At 45.2% G+C, this 13,329-nt stretch overlaps 1 protein-coding gene and 1 pseudogene across 3 annotated transcripts in view; both read right to left on the reverse strand.

Moving 5' to 3' along the window:
* The window catches only part of LOC309332886 (uncharacterized protein), a 251,246-nt gene that overhangs the window by 141,731 nt on the left and 96,186 nt on the right, over positions 1 to 13,329 (reverse strand). The gene's annotated exons all lie outside the window — the stretch shown is intronic.
* On the reverse strand, positions 847 to 5,196 carry LOC309332788 (vomeronasal type-2 receptor 26-like; annotated as a pseudogene). Its single transcript, XR_014161640.1, has 4 exons — positions 5,178 to 5,196; positions 3,515 to 3,798; positions 2,033 to 2,159; positions 847 to 1,763 (listed from the first exon to the last, which is right to left on the reverse strand). The product of XR_014161640.1 is annotated as a vomeronasal type-2 receptor 26-like (transcript).

Raw genomic sequence — 13,329 nt, forward strand, 5'->3', positions numbered from 1 at the left:
GGAGGAGGAGGACCTGAATGGGAGGAACCTGAGTTGGAGGAGGAGGAGGCCTCTCGCTCTTCCTTCCTGACTGAGCATAAGATGCCTCCTCTTAAAAGGTTTGGCAGGCAGGGAATACAACTATCTGGCTTTGTCTCATTGATTCCCTCCAATGCTAAACTTGTTGCTGGCTCACTCGTAATCTGGTGATCCACTCAACATCAGTGCATGATGTGTCATATTCTGGACAACGCAATAAAATCCATTGTACTCCAGTCAAGCCTTGGCTAAGGTCAGTTGCTACTCTTTGGAACAGGGAGCAGAGCTTACAGAATACAGAAATTAAACCAACAAACGACAGAAGAGAACTTAAATGAATTTCTCAATTTATTAATATACAAAGTTTAGGAAAATGGAATGATGTGAAGTGAGCTTATGAATGATACAGCATATATGTAGAAAATGGAGCACAGGTATTTGAATATCTAGAAATGACATAACTAGAAACTATTGTTGAATATCAGAATTGATATGGTTAATAGGTAGTCCTGACAAAACAGACTAAAAAACCTAACTCCTCTCTCCCCCCGGCCTATCTGGTTGTCAGATAAATATAAATTCCCCAAGCACAAAATTATTAAAAGAAAATAGTTTACAAACTAAGGGCAGTAGACCAGGACTCATTGTAGTCGTTGGCAAAGCAAGGTAGCAAAACATTTCCTCCCATCTTACTGTTCATGTCAACAGAATTTCCTAAAACCTGGGCTAAGAATGAACACAATCTCTGTCAGAGGTGGAGAAGGAGCAACATGGATGAGTAGCTGTGTTTCCTTTAAGCACTTCTGGGCATTGGGAACATGGACTATTTCAAGAATCAGATGCCCCTTGATTTCTGGTTGTCAGGTGCTCCTTTGTGTTCAGATCAGGCCTCAGCACAATAATGTAGCACTTGGGAAGGAAGATGCAGCCCAGAAGCCCAGCACTGGAGGCCAACATAGAGAAGATCTGCACGGCCACCATGTACTTGCCCTTGGTGCTCAGGTAGGTGGGCACAAAAGACACCCAAACACTGCAGAAGACCAGCATGCTGAAGGTGATCAGCTTGGCTTCATTGAAGGAGCCAGGCAGCTTCCTGGCTAGGAAAGCCACCGTGAAGCAGGTGGCAGCCAAGAAGCCCAGGTAGCCGAGGGCAACGTAAAACATGGCCACAGACCCTTCGTTGCATTGCAGGACGATCTCTCCCACCTGGGAGCGCATGTCGGGCTCTGGGAATGGGGGAGAAGAGCCCAGCCAGATGCTGCAGATGAGAACTTGCCCCCCAGAACAGGAGATGACAATGGAGTTGGCCAGACTCTTGCCCAGCCATCTCCTCACCCTGTTCCCGGGCTTTGTGGCCAGGAAGGCCAGCACCACCGTGATGGTCTTTGCCAAGACAGAAGAAACAGCAACTGAGAAGATGATGCTGAAGGCCGTTTGTCGGAGAAGGCAGGTCTCTTTCCTTGGGCGCCCGATGAAGAGGAAGGAGGACCAAAAGGAAAGCAGGAGGGAGACGAGGAGGATGTAGGAGAGGTCCCGGTTGTTGGCTTTGACTATGGGAGTTTCCTTGTATTTAATGAAGATTCCCAACACAATGCCTGCTGTTATAGAAAAGAAGAGGGCAACGGAAGCTAACACCATTCCCAAATATTCTCCATAAGCCAGGAAGACGATACTCTTGGGGACACATTGATCTCTGTCCTTGTTTGGATACTGATCTTCTGAGCATTTGGTGCAATGTTCTGCATCTGGGGAAGAGGAAAAAGAGTGGCTGCAGCATCACTTACATCCCTAATGATCTGAACTCGATTACATTTTGAAGAAATCCTAGAGATTTCTTCCTTATGGTCATTCCTTTCAACTCTCTTCCAGGATGTAATGAAGGTGATTGTAAAGACGTTGAGGAAGGAGCCACATTCCCCAATGTCTGCAGAAATCTCACAAAAAGTGTTTGAGACTGGATTACTGCCCTGTGTTTACTCTCTCCAGAAATACCTTCCCCCTTGGAGTCACCCACCTTCCTGGGCAGAGAAGGTCCCTTCCGCACACCGAGCACAAGCATAGCAGCAAACGGGCTTTCCTTCTAGAACCACCTTGGCATATCCAGGTCAACATCTTTCTGTACACCTGGAACGAGGTACGGCCTACCCAGAAAGACAAGAAGGTGCAACAAAGAGGAACAGTTAGGAGTATTTGTGGGTATGTAATTCACTCATAGGGACGCGGGTGGCGCTGTGGGTTAAACCACAGAGCCTAGGGCTTGCCGATCAGAAGGTTGACGGTTCGAATCTCCGTGACGGGGTGAGCTCCCGTTGCTCGGTCCCTGCTCCTGCCAACCTAGCAGTTCAAAAGCACATCAAAGTGCAAGTAGATAAGTAGGTCTCTCTCCAGCGGGAAGGTAAACGGCATTTCAGTGCGCTGCTCTGGTTCACCAGAAGCGGCTTAGTCATGCTGGGCACATGGCCCAGAAGCTGTACGCTGTCTCCCTCGGCCAGTAAAGTGAGATGAGCACCGCAACCCCAGAGTCGGCCCTGACTGGACCTAATGGTCAGGGGTCCCTTTACCTCCACCTTAATTCACACATAGGGTGAATTCAAATGGATCTCTGGAATGCAGCCTTTGACCCCTCATCAGGGTCCTTTCAACCCCCCACTGACCATTGGGGTGACCAGAATATCTTGTTCTTCATAATTAGTTCAGGACAACTGAGGTTTGCACCACAGAACTCTCTTTCCTCTTCTCCATTTACCTGCTTCCCTGCTTAATAAATCTTCAAAGAAAATGGCAATGGAGTCTGAAATGTGATTTCCCCAAAGTTCAGGATTCGAATAATCTCTCAATCACTAATTAAGACAAATTTAATATGACTTTTCCAAATATTGGTTTCCTCATTCTGCAAGGTTTCCTCTTATCGCTGATTTATTTCCCTAATTATTTCTAGTTCACGTGCCATTCCTTAACATTAACCTTATATTACAATAGGGTTCGTTTGTTTTTAACTTCTCATCCTTCACCAACAGCTGTGCACTTCTCAATTCCTGCACGTACAATAGTTTAACATTTGCAACATCTACAAGTGAACTGAGTACACAAATTAAAAAATCAACAATAAATCAGTAATTATCATTTCTAAAATAAATTCCTTTCCATCCTTCTGCATGTATGAAAGCCCAATAGTTCACTTTTATTAGGGGCCTTCCCTTTTCTTCTTATCTACGTAGTCCATTCGGTTAAAGATTCTGTCCAGAATTCTTAAATTCTCAGTCTGGCTCGGAAATAGATGGTGTCTTCTCTGAGGACCTCTGGGCTCTATCCTTTCTTTGAGCACCCCAAATTCCCCTCCTATCTCAGCTGCTGTGGAAAGAAGGAGTGGTGGTTGCAGCTGTTATTGTACGGTCAAGACATCATTGATCAACCTGATATAGCCATTTTGCAGCAGTTGTTCAAGGAAAAGCATATTCAGGATCTCCTCGCCTTCTCCCTCTGTGATTTACCCTACCTTATTGAATTTCTTGTTCCACTCAATGGCTTCTGGGTTAATGGTGAACTTTATGCTAGCAGACGTCTCTCTCCTTATATTCCCAATTATCACAAGGCCACGAGACTTATTGGGAGACATCACCCAGTTCACAATAGCGAAGTCCGCTGGTCGCTGCCAGTTCTCATCCAAGCACAGCCTGCCTCTGGAAGTATTCAGACACTGGATTTCTCTTAAGAAAGGGTGAAACTGGTATGACAGGGGAAAGCACCAGCACTGAGAAACCTTGAAGCCAAGATGGATATCTCAGTCCTACTCACTTCAACCTCTTCTGATTTGGGGCCTGCGTGTATCTCATGTAGACTGGAATTCCTATTCAGACATTTCTATTACTACGGACCCTGCAAGGGCCCCAATTTTCCAGGGATGTCCCTGAATTAGAGACAGTTTTTCCTTAGAATTTCCCACTTTTCCTTAGAATGTTGCTATTTTCATTGGAGAAATGTTGGCAGATGTGGAGTTATCCAACCCACAGGGCGTCCAATCCTATATCAGGAATTTTTAGTTTTTTTATATTTTAGTATGAATTTCTTTATGTTGGGAGATGCCCAGAGTGCCGAGGCAACTGAAGAAGATGTGTGGGGTATAAACAGTGCTATTTTTCTAGAAAGGAAGGTGCCGGAACTCACCAAGAACACCTCCCTCTGAGAATGGCAATGGCACCCACCTGAGAGGTGCCAAAACTGAGTTCTGAGGAGTTCCCCCCTGAAAAAGCCCTGGGTATAAACTGTAAGATTATCATTATGGAATGGGCCGTCTCTATTTTCATCTGAGAAATGTTGGGTGGTATGCTACTATTACTAATACTAATAGTAACTATGATATTTTACAGGTCTATCCCCAGTCAAGATCAGCATCTGTGTGGACTGTAGTTTGCAAAAAGGGGAAGGAAATACCTGCCAAGGCTGTAGCCTTTGGGGTCCCCATTGCTCTCCTTCCTCCACCATCAGCCTCCTCTGGGATCTCGAGGAAAGCGAAGCTTGCAAGGCCTGAGCCACAGCTTGAACAGTGATGTAAGTGCTATAGCTGTCATCAGACAGGACTTTCTCATGGTCCCCTTGGAGCAATGGCTGCAGGTTCTCCTCCTCTCTGCATCTTATCCTGCCTTTCATGGACAACTGATGCTTTGAATATGAACACTGAAATGCTTGATTGAAATAATCCCGAGGTTTGGTCTGCAATTTATATTTGTCACCTTTGCTGCTCCTTATTCCAGTCTGAATTGCAAAGGACAGAGAACCATGGAGGTGCTGGAATATATTTGGAGGGAGGGGAAAGCCAAATCTGAATTCTAGCAAAGCTGTTGTGATCCAGACTTTCGCCCCTATTTCCTTCTCATAGAAATCGTGCAGTACCATGAGGATTATGATACCCTCTTCATTGGTTATATAGGCAACAAATACCCCAACTTGTCTCCATAGGAAAAAAGGTTCCCCAGGCCTGATAAATTGATATAGATCTTTTTCTGGTACTCTTTTTGAGAAAGCAATGCAGATCCCTTTGCTGAGCATCAGAGGTTTCACAGCGCTCTCAAATCTTTCTCCACTGTCATTGTCTGGAGCGAAGAGGCCAATCCACGTCCATCCAAAATGCAGGAGCAATTCAATAATCCCCTGGTACTGACTTTCCTCTTTGGGAGTCATCCGGTAGACAAAAGGGAACAGGGTTTTACCTTCAAGAAACTGGGCAGTGAAGCCATAACTGATCTAGCAAGGAAAGCAAAAGATCAGCTGTCAGGACTGCCTCTGGGTCCCAGCTCACAGAAGACCCACGCCCAGTGGATGTAATATACAAAAGTCTTTATTGAAGTTTAGTTTCCATTTCAAAGCTCTGGGCGCGCAGACCCACGTCTTGACTCTAGATCGGCTAAGTCCCCTCTGACTCACTGCTCCTCCCACACCAGTTTAAGATCCTAGCCCGGCTCCACCTCCTACGCTGTTCTTTCCTTCGCTGGGTCCTTCTGCCCTCTGGGGTTTCCTCCTTCCTGGACTCCTCTGACGCTGACCCCCCTTGGTCTTCCCCTTCCTTCCGGCGGGGTTTAGGACCTGGCTCCCTACCCGGGCTCCCTGCTGTGCCGCTCGCCTGTACATTTGAACTTGGCGCGCGCGCCCAGCCGGTAACCTTCCTCCTGACCGTTTCCCCGCTTCCTGATGTGGGCGTGACCAAACCTGACTCCTCTCCTCCCGCTGGTGGTGAGAGCACTGGTCCCGATTCCTGGGACTCCCCCTCCCCACTGCGCTCTGGTGGGGAAGCTGGTCCTGATTTCCAACTGCTGCTCAGGGACTCCCCACTGGCCCCTTCCTCCTGGGGCTTCCCCCCTGGAGCCCCCCTTGCTCTGGCCATCGGCGCTCCCCTCTGTGAGTCCTCCGATTCGCTAGAGAGGCTTGTGGAGTAACTCTGGCCACTGTCACTGCCTGCACCCCCCTCGGACTCCTCCTCCTCACTCTCCATTTGCTCCCCCTCCTGTGTCTCTCCCTCTGAACCCCTGACATCAGCAATTTATTTTACTTTCAGAATAACAGATATTTAATTATCTGAAATGACTGATATCTAAATCTCTGCTGGCTGAGGCTGATGGGAGTTTTAGTCTGAAACATCTGGAGGTGTCAAGTTGGTGAAGGCTCAGTTTTGAAAAAGGGATGTTGGGTCCATAGCTCAGGATTTTCCCATTTTAAAAAATATCCCTGCTTGACCCCTCCAAAGAGAAAGTAGTATTTTACGCAGTTGAAATTCTCTGTCCCTCCATGCTCTCCCACTACTTACCTGTGGGATTTTGACAAGGCTGAAATCACTCTTGAGATGAAAGTGTTGCTTCTTTCAAGAACAGCCAGCAGGGGATTCTGTTCTCCACAGTGATAATTGGGAATATTGCATCCACTGCCTGCAGGCAGCTCTAGCATGGCGTCCGAAGTCATCCTTGCATCGAAATAGTTCTCATAGATGTTGTAGCCCAGGGTGATGTTGGGTAAGAGCCTGAGATCCTGGTTGATCTCTTGGATGGTGAAAAGGAAGGACAACATGTACCAGGTTAACCTAGGTGACTCCCTGCAATAAATGAATTATTTAAAAAGAGTGAAACATATTCATATTAATGGGAGGGAGGAAACATTATATGATCCACAAAGATTAGTATTTATTTATCTTATTGCTTTAATATCAAACCTTTTCCTGTCCAACATAGAACAAATATTTGGAGATTTCTGCTCCATGACCGGAACTTTGATGCAAACAGCACACAGAGCTGTTCAACAGTGGAACAGACTCCCTCGGAAGGTGACCATGTGTCATGGATGCTTCAGGTGAGATTCCTCTGGGTTCCTTCCATCTCTGCAATCTATGATTCTATTCTACTGTGTTCTATGAGTAAGAAATGAAGGCGCCCCTCAAAATGTGTGATATACTGGGAAGCTGTTTCATAGGTTGCTTTTGCTGCAGTGGTCTTTGGCTTCTTCCAATGGGCTAGATTATAGGTAGATAAGAGACCATTTGACTGAACGAGGAGAAGCACCAAATACCTCAGTCCCCTTTTAGTTACAAATGAGGCCTGGTGGCTTTCAGATTTGAGCGTGTGGTAAAATCTATAATTTTGCCCATGTTTGGATCAGTGACTCCACCAATGAGGACACACTTGAGGTCTGTATTAAAAAAGCGCAAAGATGGCGTCGTCATTAGTGGTAGCGTCGACTTGAGCTCCGCACCAGTTGATGCTGTTTTTATTATTTTTATCAGTTTTTTATTAGCTTTTATCAGCCTCAGTATTTTATCTTTGTCATTTGGCAGCTATTATATTTACAAAGCTTGAGTCAAGGGCTTGAGTTAAAAGTCTTAGAGACACTACTTATCAGCAGGAGTGGAGTTTAGACGCCCTATCGTGGGAAGACGCCGAGCTTCCTGATTTACAGCAGAAATTAGTAGCAGCTCTATCTCTGGGGAAATGCCTAGGAAAAAGAAACGACCGGCCTCATCTCCACATGTGAGCCCATAGCAGAAGGGCAAGCAGAGTAAAATGGACAATTTTGCAAGAGCACAGAACTCAGAACCTACTACATCAAATAGAACTCATTCCCAGGTCGGTGGGGATGCTTTAATGGGTGGAGATCACCCAGGGGAGAATGCTGAGATGAGCGCTCATGAACTACCATCTGAGGGGGCACTGCTCTATGCGGAAATACTTGCGGACCACTCCCTGCTGACTGCAAGAACAGTGGAGGAAATTAACATCAAATTAGAAAAGGTAAAGTATCTCCTGACGGAGTTGGTGCTCCTGGCAGCCAAAAATAGCTCACTCAGTACTAAAGACCATCGCGTACAGGGGTGTAACCGGTCTGGACTTGATAACCGAGAGACTACAAATACTAAAACCAACAAAAGCGAAAGTAGGGACCTGATCCTACAAAGTACTCAAGTAGCTCTCGATATATATCCTTTTAATGGTATGCTGCCTTACTGGAAATCAATCGACAGTGTGAAGAGAAACTTTAAGCTTTTACTAAATATCCATTGCAACACTCTGATCGCGATAACCTTGCTTTGCACGGACCCTCAGCACACTAGACTCATGCTGACATTTTCTGACTCAGCTACCCCTAAAATGCTACTGAAATATAGGGCCCTTTTACAGGACTATAATATTGATTTGAGGCGTGTTTTTAAAGACACAGAACGAAAACAACTACTGCCAAACTTGTTGTATAGCCGGACCGACCCCAAGCAATCAACGCCCTCTCTGCCGAAGGGCTTTCGCCATAGGGCCATGATTCATTCGGAAGGGCCGTCAAAGATGAATATGTGCGGTGAACCCAGCTGTAACACTCCCTTGGAGAGGAAAACGTCACAGCAAAAAGGCCAAACACACAAAGAACGACAGCCCAACCTAGATAATTCAAAGATAGGACACTCCATTACGCCTTTGGTAGATCCAGAATTTCACCACTCTCTACCCCAGCTGGAATCTGATCAGCCAATGCCAAGTGACGCCCCTCCCAAGGGAAATGGGACACATAGAAAGCCAGAGACAGATTTAATTGTCTTTGACGAAGACCTCCCAATGGTCCCAGCAATTCAGATAAGACCGTCGATGCCGGGAAATCGGGAAAATGTTGCAACTCAACCCCGAGAACAACAACACCATGCATATCCTAAGAACGGTTGCATCATTACCGAAGTAGTGGGAGAACTGATAACAATTTCCCCACCACAATGAAGCCAAGCCAGTTATGAAACGTGCAGCCTTAACATTATCTCATGGAACATAGCGGGTTGGGCTAACAAACTAGGGGACGAGCCATTTCGTGAATATATAACGGGTTTTGACATAAGAATGCTGCAGGAAACTTGGGCAACTGATAACATAGTTCTCGACGGTTACGACGCCTATGAAATCAAGGCCTCTAAACCGCTCGGAAGGGGACGACCGAGGGGGGGCCTAGTAACTCTGGTTTCCACTCAGTTGGCGTCACAGGTTACTGAGTGCTCAGTTTTCGAGCAGCTGGCACTGGGGATGACTTTGCATCTGGAATCCAAGAGTATCTTCTTGTTTAAGCTTATATCCCACCATATACAGTGCAAACACAGATTGAGAGCACGTGGCGTAAATTCCATAGTTTCCTTTATTCCCTACAAATTAGGTACCCTGGATCGGCATTTTACCTAACGGGAGATATGAATGCCATAATAGGCTCAAATGATGTTAGCCTGGAAATAAAATTCCCAATATTAAGAGATCTAAAGGAAAATAGTGCCCTCTTTCTAAACCCACCCCCTCGTAGACATTCGAAAGATTGCCAAATCAACTATGCTGGATTCTGCCTGGCTTTTTTTACAAATAAGTCTTGACCTCATCATTGCTAATGGGGCATTCCCCGGGCACAGAGAAGGCGAGTATACATTCATAAATACAAATGGAGCTAGCATAGTAGACTGCTGTCTCACTAACAGAGAGGCCTTCGAATCAATTTTAAAATTCACCATAGATAATAGGACTGAAAGCGACCACCTACCTCTAATCATCTCCACTACTGGCCAAAACTCAATTCAGTGCTCTTACATAGAACATGAGGATATAGATAAAGCAAATGATCCAGCATTGCGTAGGAAAAAATGGACACCTGAGATAGCAATTGCAGTTGAGAATAGATTGAATTCACAAACTGCAATTAAGTTAAGATCAATTATAATAAGCAATTTATCAATAGACTCCTCCCTGACGGCTTACGAAAATCTCATTGAGTCCTTGCAGGATGTGGTCTCTGTCAACATAAACTCAGCCGGCAAGCCATGCACTGCTAAAGGGCGCGGTTGGTTTGACCAAGAGTGCCGCACAAAGAAGGAAGCCTTAAGGAACGCTTATTTGGCCTATAGAAACACTGGATTAAACTACTTACCTCAATCTTATTTCAAAATCAAAAAAAGAGTATAAAGCCCTTTTGGCCTCAAAAAAAAAAGGCAGTCCGAACAAAATTCCTGGTCCCTGCTATTGAATGCCTCACTAAACAATGAAATTAACTCTTTTGGCAACTAGTCTCCGACTCAATGAAAAATAGTTCTTCAGCCCCCAGCTGTGTAATTCCAGCTCAGATTTGGGAGAACCATTTCAGAAATATATTTATGGAAAATCCAAACCTCCCTTCCAGCTTCCAGGAGGATGGCAGGGCAGAATTGTCACTGCTCCCTAATTGGAGGCCGGTTACTGTGGAGGAAGTCCATACATTAATTGGGAATCTGAAGAGCGGAAAGGCTCCAGGGAAAGACTTTATCCCAGCAGAGTTGATCACATCAAACCAGCACTGGTGGGCTCCGCTTCTGGCAGCACGTTTTATGGTAGTAAATAACTCGGGGAAGGTACCATATAGCTGGAAACATGCTATAGTAGTTCCAATCTTTAAGAGAGGCCACCCAAATGTACCTTCCAATTATAGGACAATTAGCCTGCTCTTAATAATTGGGAAACTGTATGCCCGTTTCCTCAGTAGCAAACTGACAACTTTTCTAAATGAACACAATATGCTATCTGAAGCCCAGGCAGCTTTTCGTGAGAACCATTCAGCAACAGACCACTGTCTAATGCTGTCCTTCCTAGCCGAGAAGTATACCAGGCCTCTACAGGGTAAACTCTTTGTGGCCTTCATGAATCTGAAATCAGCGTTTGACTCCATCCCCAGATCCCAGCTATGGTCCAAATTAAGTCTGATTTTGCAGGACAAACAACTTCTCTTTCTCATAAAAGCCCTGTACAATGGAATCAAACTGCAGGTCCGATGCGGTCAACAGGGACAGCTATCGAACAGCATCGAGATGACTAGGGGGGTGAGACAGGGTTGTATTTTGGCCCCCACATCGTTTTGTCTATTCTTGAATGACCTAGAAGAGAGCTTAATGGACCCAGATGGACACATTCCAAAAATAGGAATGAGAAGGACCCCTTGATGTTATATGTTGATGACACGGCCATCATCTCATGTTCCAGACCGGGTTTGAATTATCTGTTGAGGAAATTTTCTGATTACTGTTCTGGAAATGGTTTATCCATTAATTATGAAAAATCGAAAATTTTAGTCTTCGAAAGAAGATTTTCCCGGTCTAAATGGGTGCTGGATGGCCATAACCTTGAACAGATAAAATACTTCAGTTATATAGGGCTCACATTCCAGCATACAGAATCTTGGAAGCACCATTGGCAAACCTCCCTTCAAAAGGTGGAGATTACAAAGCTAGCCATACTCAGATTCTTCTTCACAAAGGGTGGCAAATATGTTCCAGCAGCCTTAAGGTGTTTCAACGCAAAGCCCGTTTCCCAACTCCCGTATGCAGCAAATGTCTGGCATAATGGGGACCTGCCAAAGCTAGATGGCTTTCAGGCAAAATTTCTACGATCTCTGCTGCAGGTACCTAACTGCGTCCCCAACTCTGTACTTCTGTTAGAAGCTGGTGAATGCCCAATTTCAACTAAAGCGTGGTGGGCTGCCCTAAAACATTGGCTCTGGATTTCAGTGTTTAATCTGGGGAAGGGTTTGTACCAACACCTGACCAATGAGGAATTTGTCAGCAAATGGCAGAAAACCATGGCTAAAAAAGCCACCTCTATTGGTCTGTCTCCCCTCCAACTGTATAACCTGGGTTATGAAGGCGCCCAAAAGATTTTAAAGCAAAGATTATGGGATAATGCACACAGTGACTTGCGATCTCAATCACACACAGTCTGTAGTCCGCTGGCAGTAGGAGTACAATATGGGTATGTCTTTAAGTTAACATCTTACATCAAAAACCTGACAGTACCAAACTACCGAAGGCTTTTTACCAAAGCCAGACTAAATGTCTTTCCTTCTGCAGTGTTAGATGGCAGGTTAAGAGGAGTTCCCTACCGGGACAGACTTTGCTCGTGTGCTCAAGACATCGATTCCATAAAACATATTTTGTTAATTTTTTTAAAACAGTGAAAGAAAGGAAAAAGTGCTGAGATTGGAGGAGGAAACCTTTAATGTAGCCCATAGTGGGCTGTAGGTATCCTGTGGTATTGTGTCAAGAGAACTGGGCTAAGGTTGTTCACAAATGATCCAAATAGAATAAACATAAAATAATTTTGGCAGCTTGGAAATTGCTAGAGTTTCATGCCTCCCTCTGGGATAGGAAACAGGTACCTATGGATTCCAAGTGAAGAAATATCAAACATCTCACTACTTAGAAATGAGACCAGTTGTGTATGTGAAAAAAGGAATAATTCCTTTTCATGTTTTAGAGACCTGACTCCACGAACAAGGAAGTCTCCTGATTCATATTATTTTATACATCATTCCAATTAAAGTACATCTTTCCTGCTCTTCAGCCACCAAAAGTCACCTAGAGGATCTTAAAATTCCATTTGTAAAACTATAACATTCCTTAACGACAGTTTCTGAATTGTCCAAATTGAATAATATTGAATGAAACCTTTGAGCCTGGGAAATTGCCTGAGTTTCATGGCATCCTGCAGGTGGGAAAATTCAGTGAATCCTTTTGAACCCTGACCAGATTCACTAACATTCTTGCATTCTTCTAAAAGCAACACAGAATCAAAGGTAGGAAAGTGTTTTCCTAAGGAAGACCCAGAGAACATGGAAATAGGAGAGGGTTGGGTGGAATCTTTTACTAGACCCCCCCCCCAGCTCCCATCACCCCCAGCCAGCAAGCCCAATGGTCAGGGCAGGGTAGTCCTCCAACATCAGCCCTTGCCTCCCCAGCCCTGAGAAAGGGGCTCTTTCCTTGATAAATAGGAACCATTACAAGGACTGGAGGACCATGAAACCCACCCACATATGATTTTATATACCTCTCAGTCCTGACGAAGGGTGTCTGAGAAAAGACATATGGAGGTTGCCTATAAAAGCGTTTTGGAGAGATGATCCCACTGATGAGAAAGTGTCCAGGCCGGTAGAAATTGCAAGCTTCCGTTTGATCCCTGACCAGATTCAAGGAGCATTTCGCCTTGTGGTTCCCGCAGACTCCAAAGGGCATCATGAGCAGCAGAAACAGCAATAGAAGGAGCAGGGATCTCATTCTGGCTTTGCCTCTTCCTCCTCTTACCTGCCAAGGAGCTAAAGCAGAAGAACCCAAAGACTCTTGCAAGGCCAGACTGGGTGGGCTTTCCCAATCTGGGTGGTTTTCAACTCTACCTTCGGAGCTCGGAAGCACAAGGCAGGCACACCCCTCTTTCGCCAGCTCTGCATCTTGACTCAGTCTGTCTCCAACACAGGAAATATTCTTTGCACCAACTTTTTCTTTCCCAGTCACAGCGCAATTAA

This window comes from Podarcis erhardii (genome assembly GCF_964252035.2).
Source record: "Podarcis erhardii genome assembly, chromosome: 18".
Classification (NCBI taxonomy): Eukaryota; Metazoa; Chordata; class Lepidosauria; order Squamata; family Lacertidae; genus Podarcis; species Podarcis erhardii.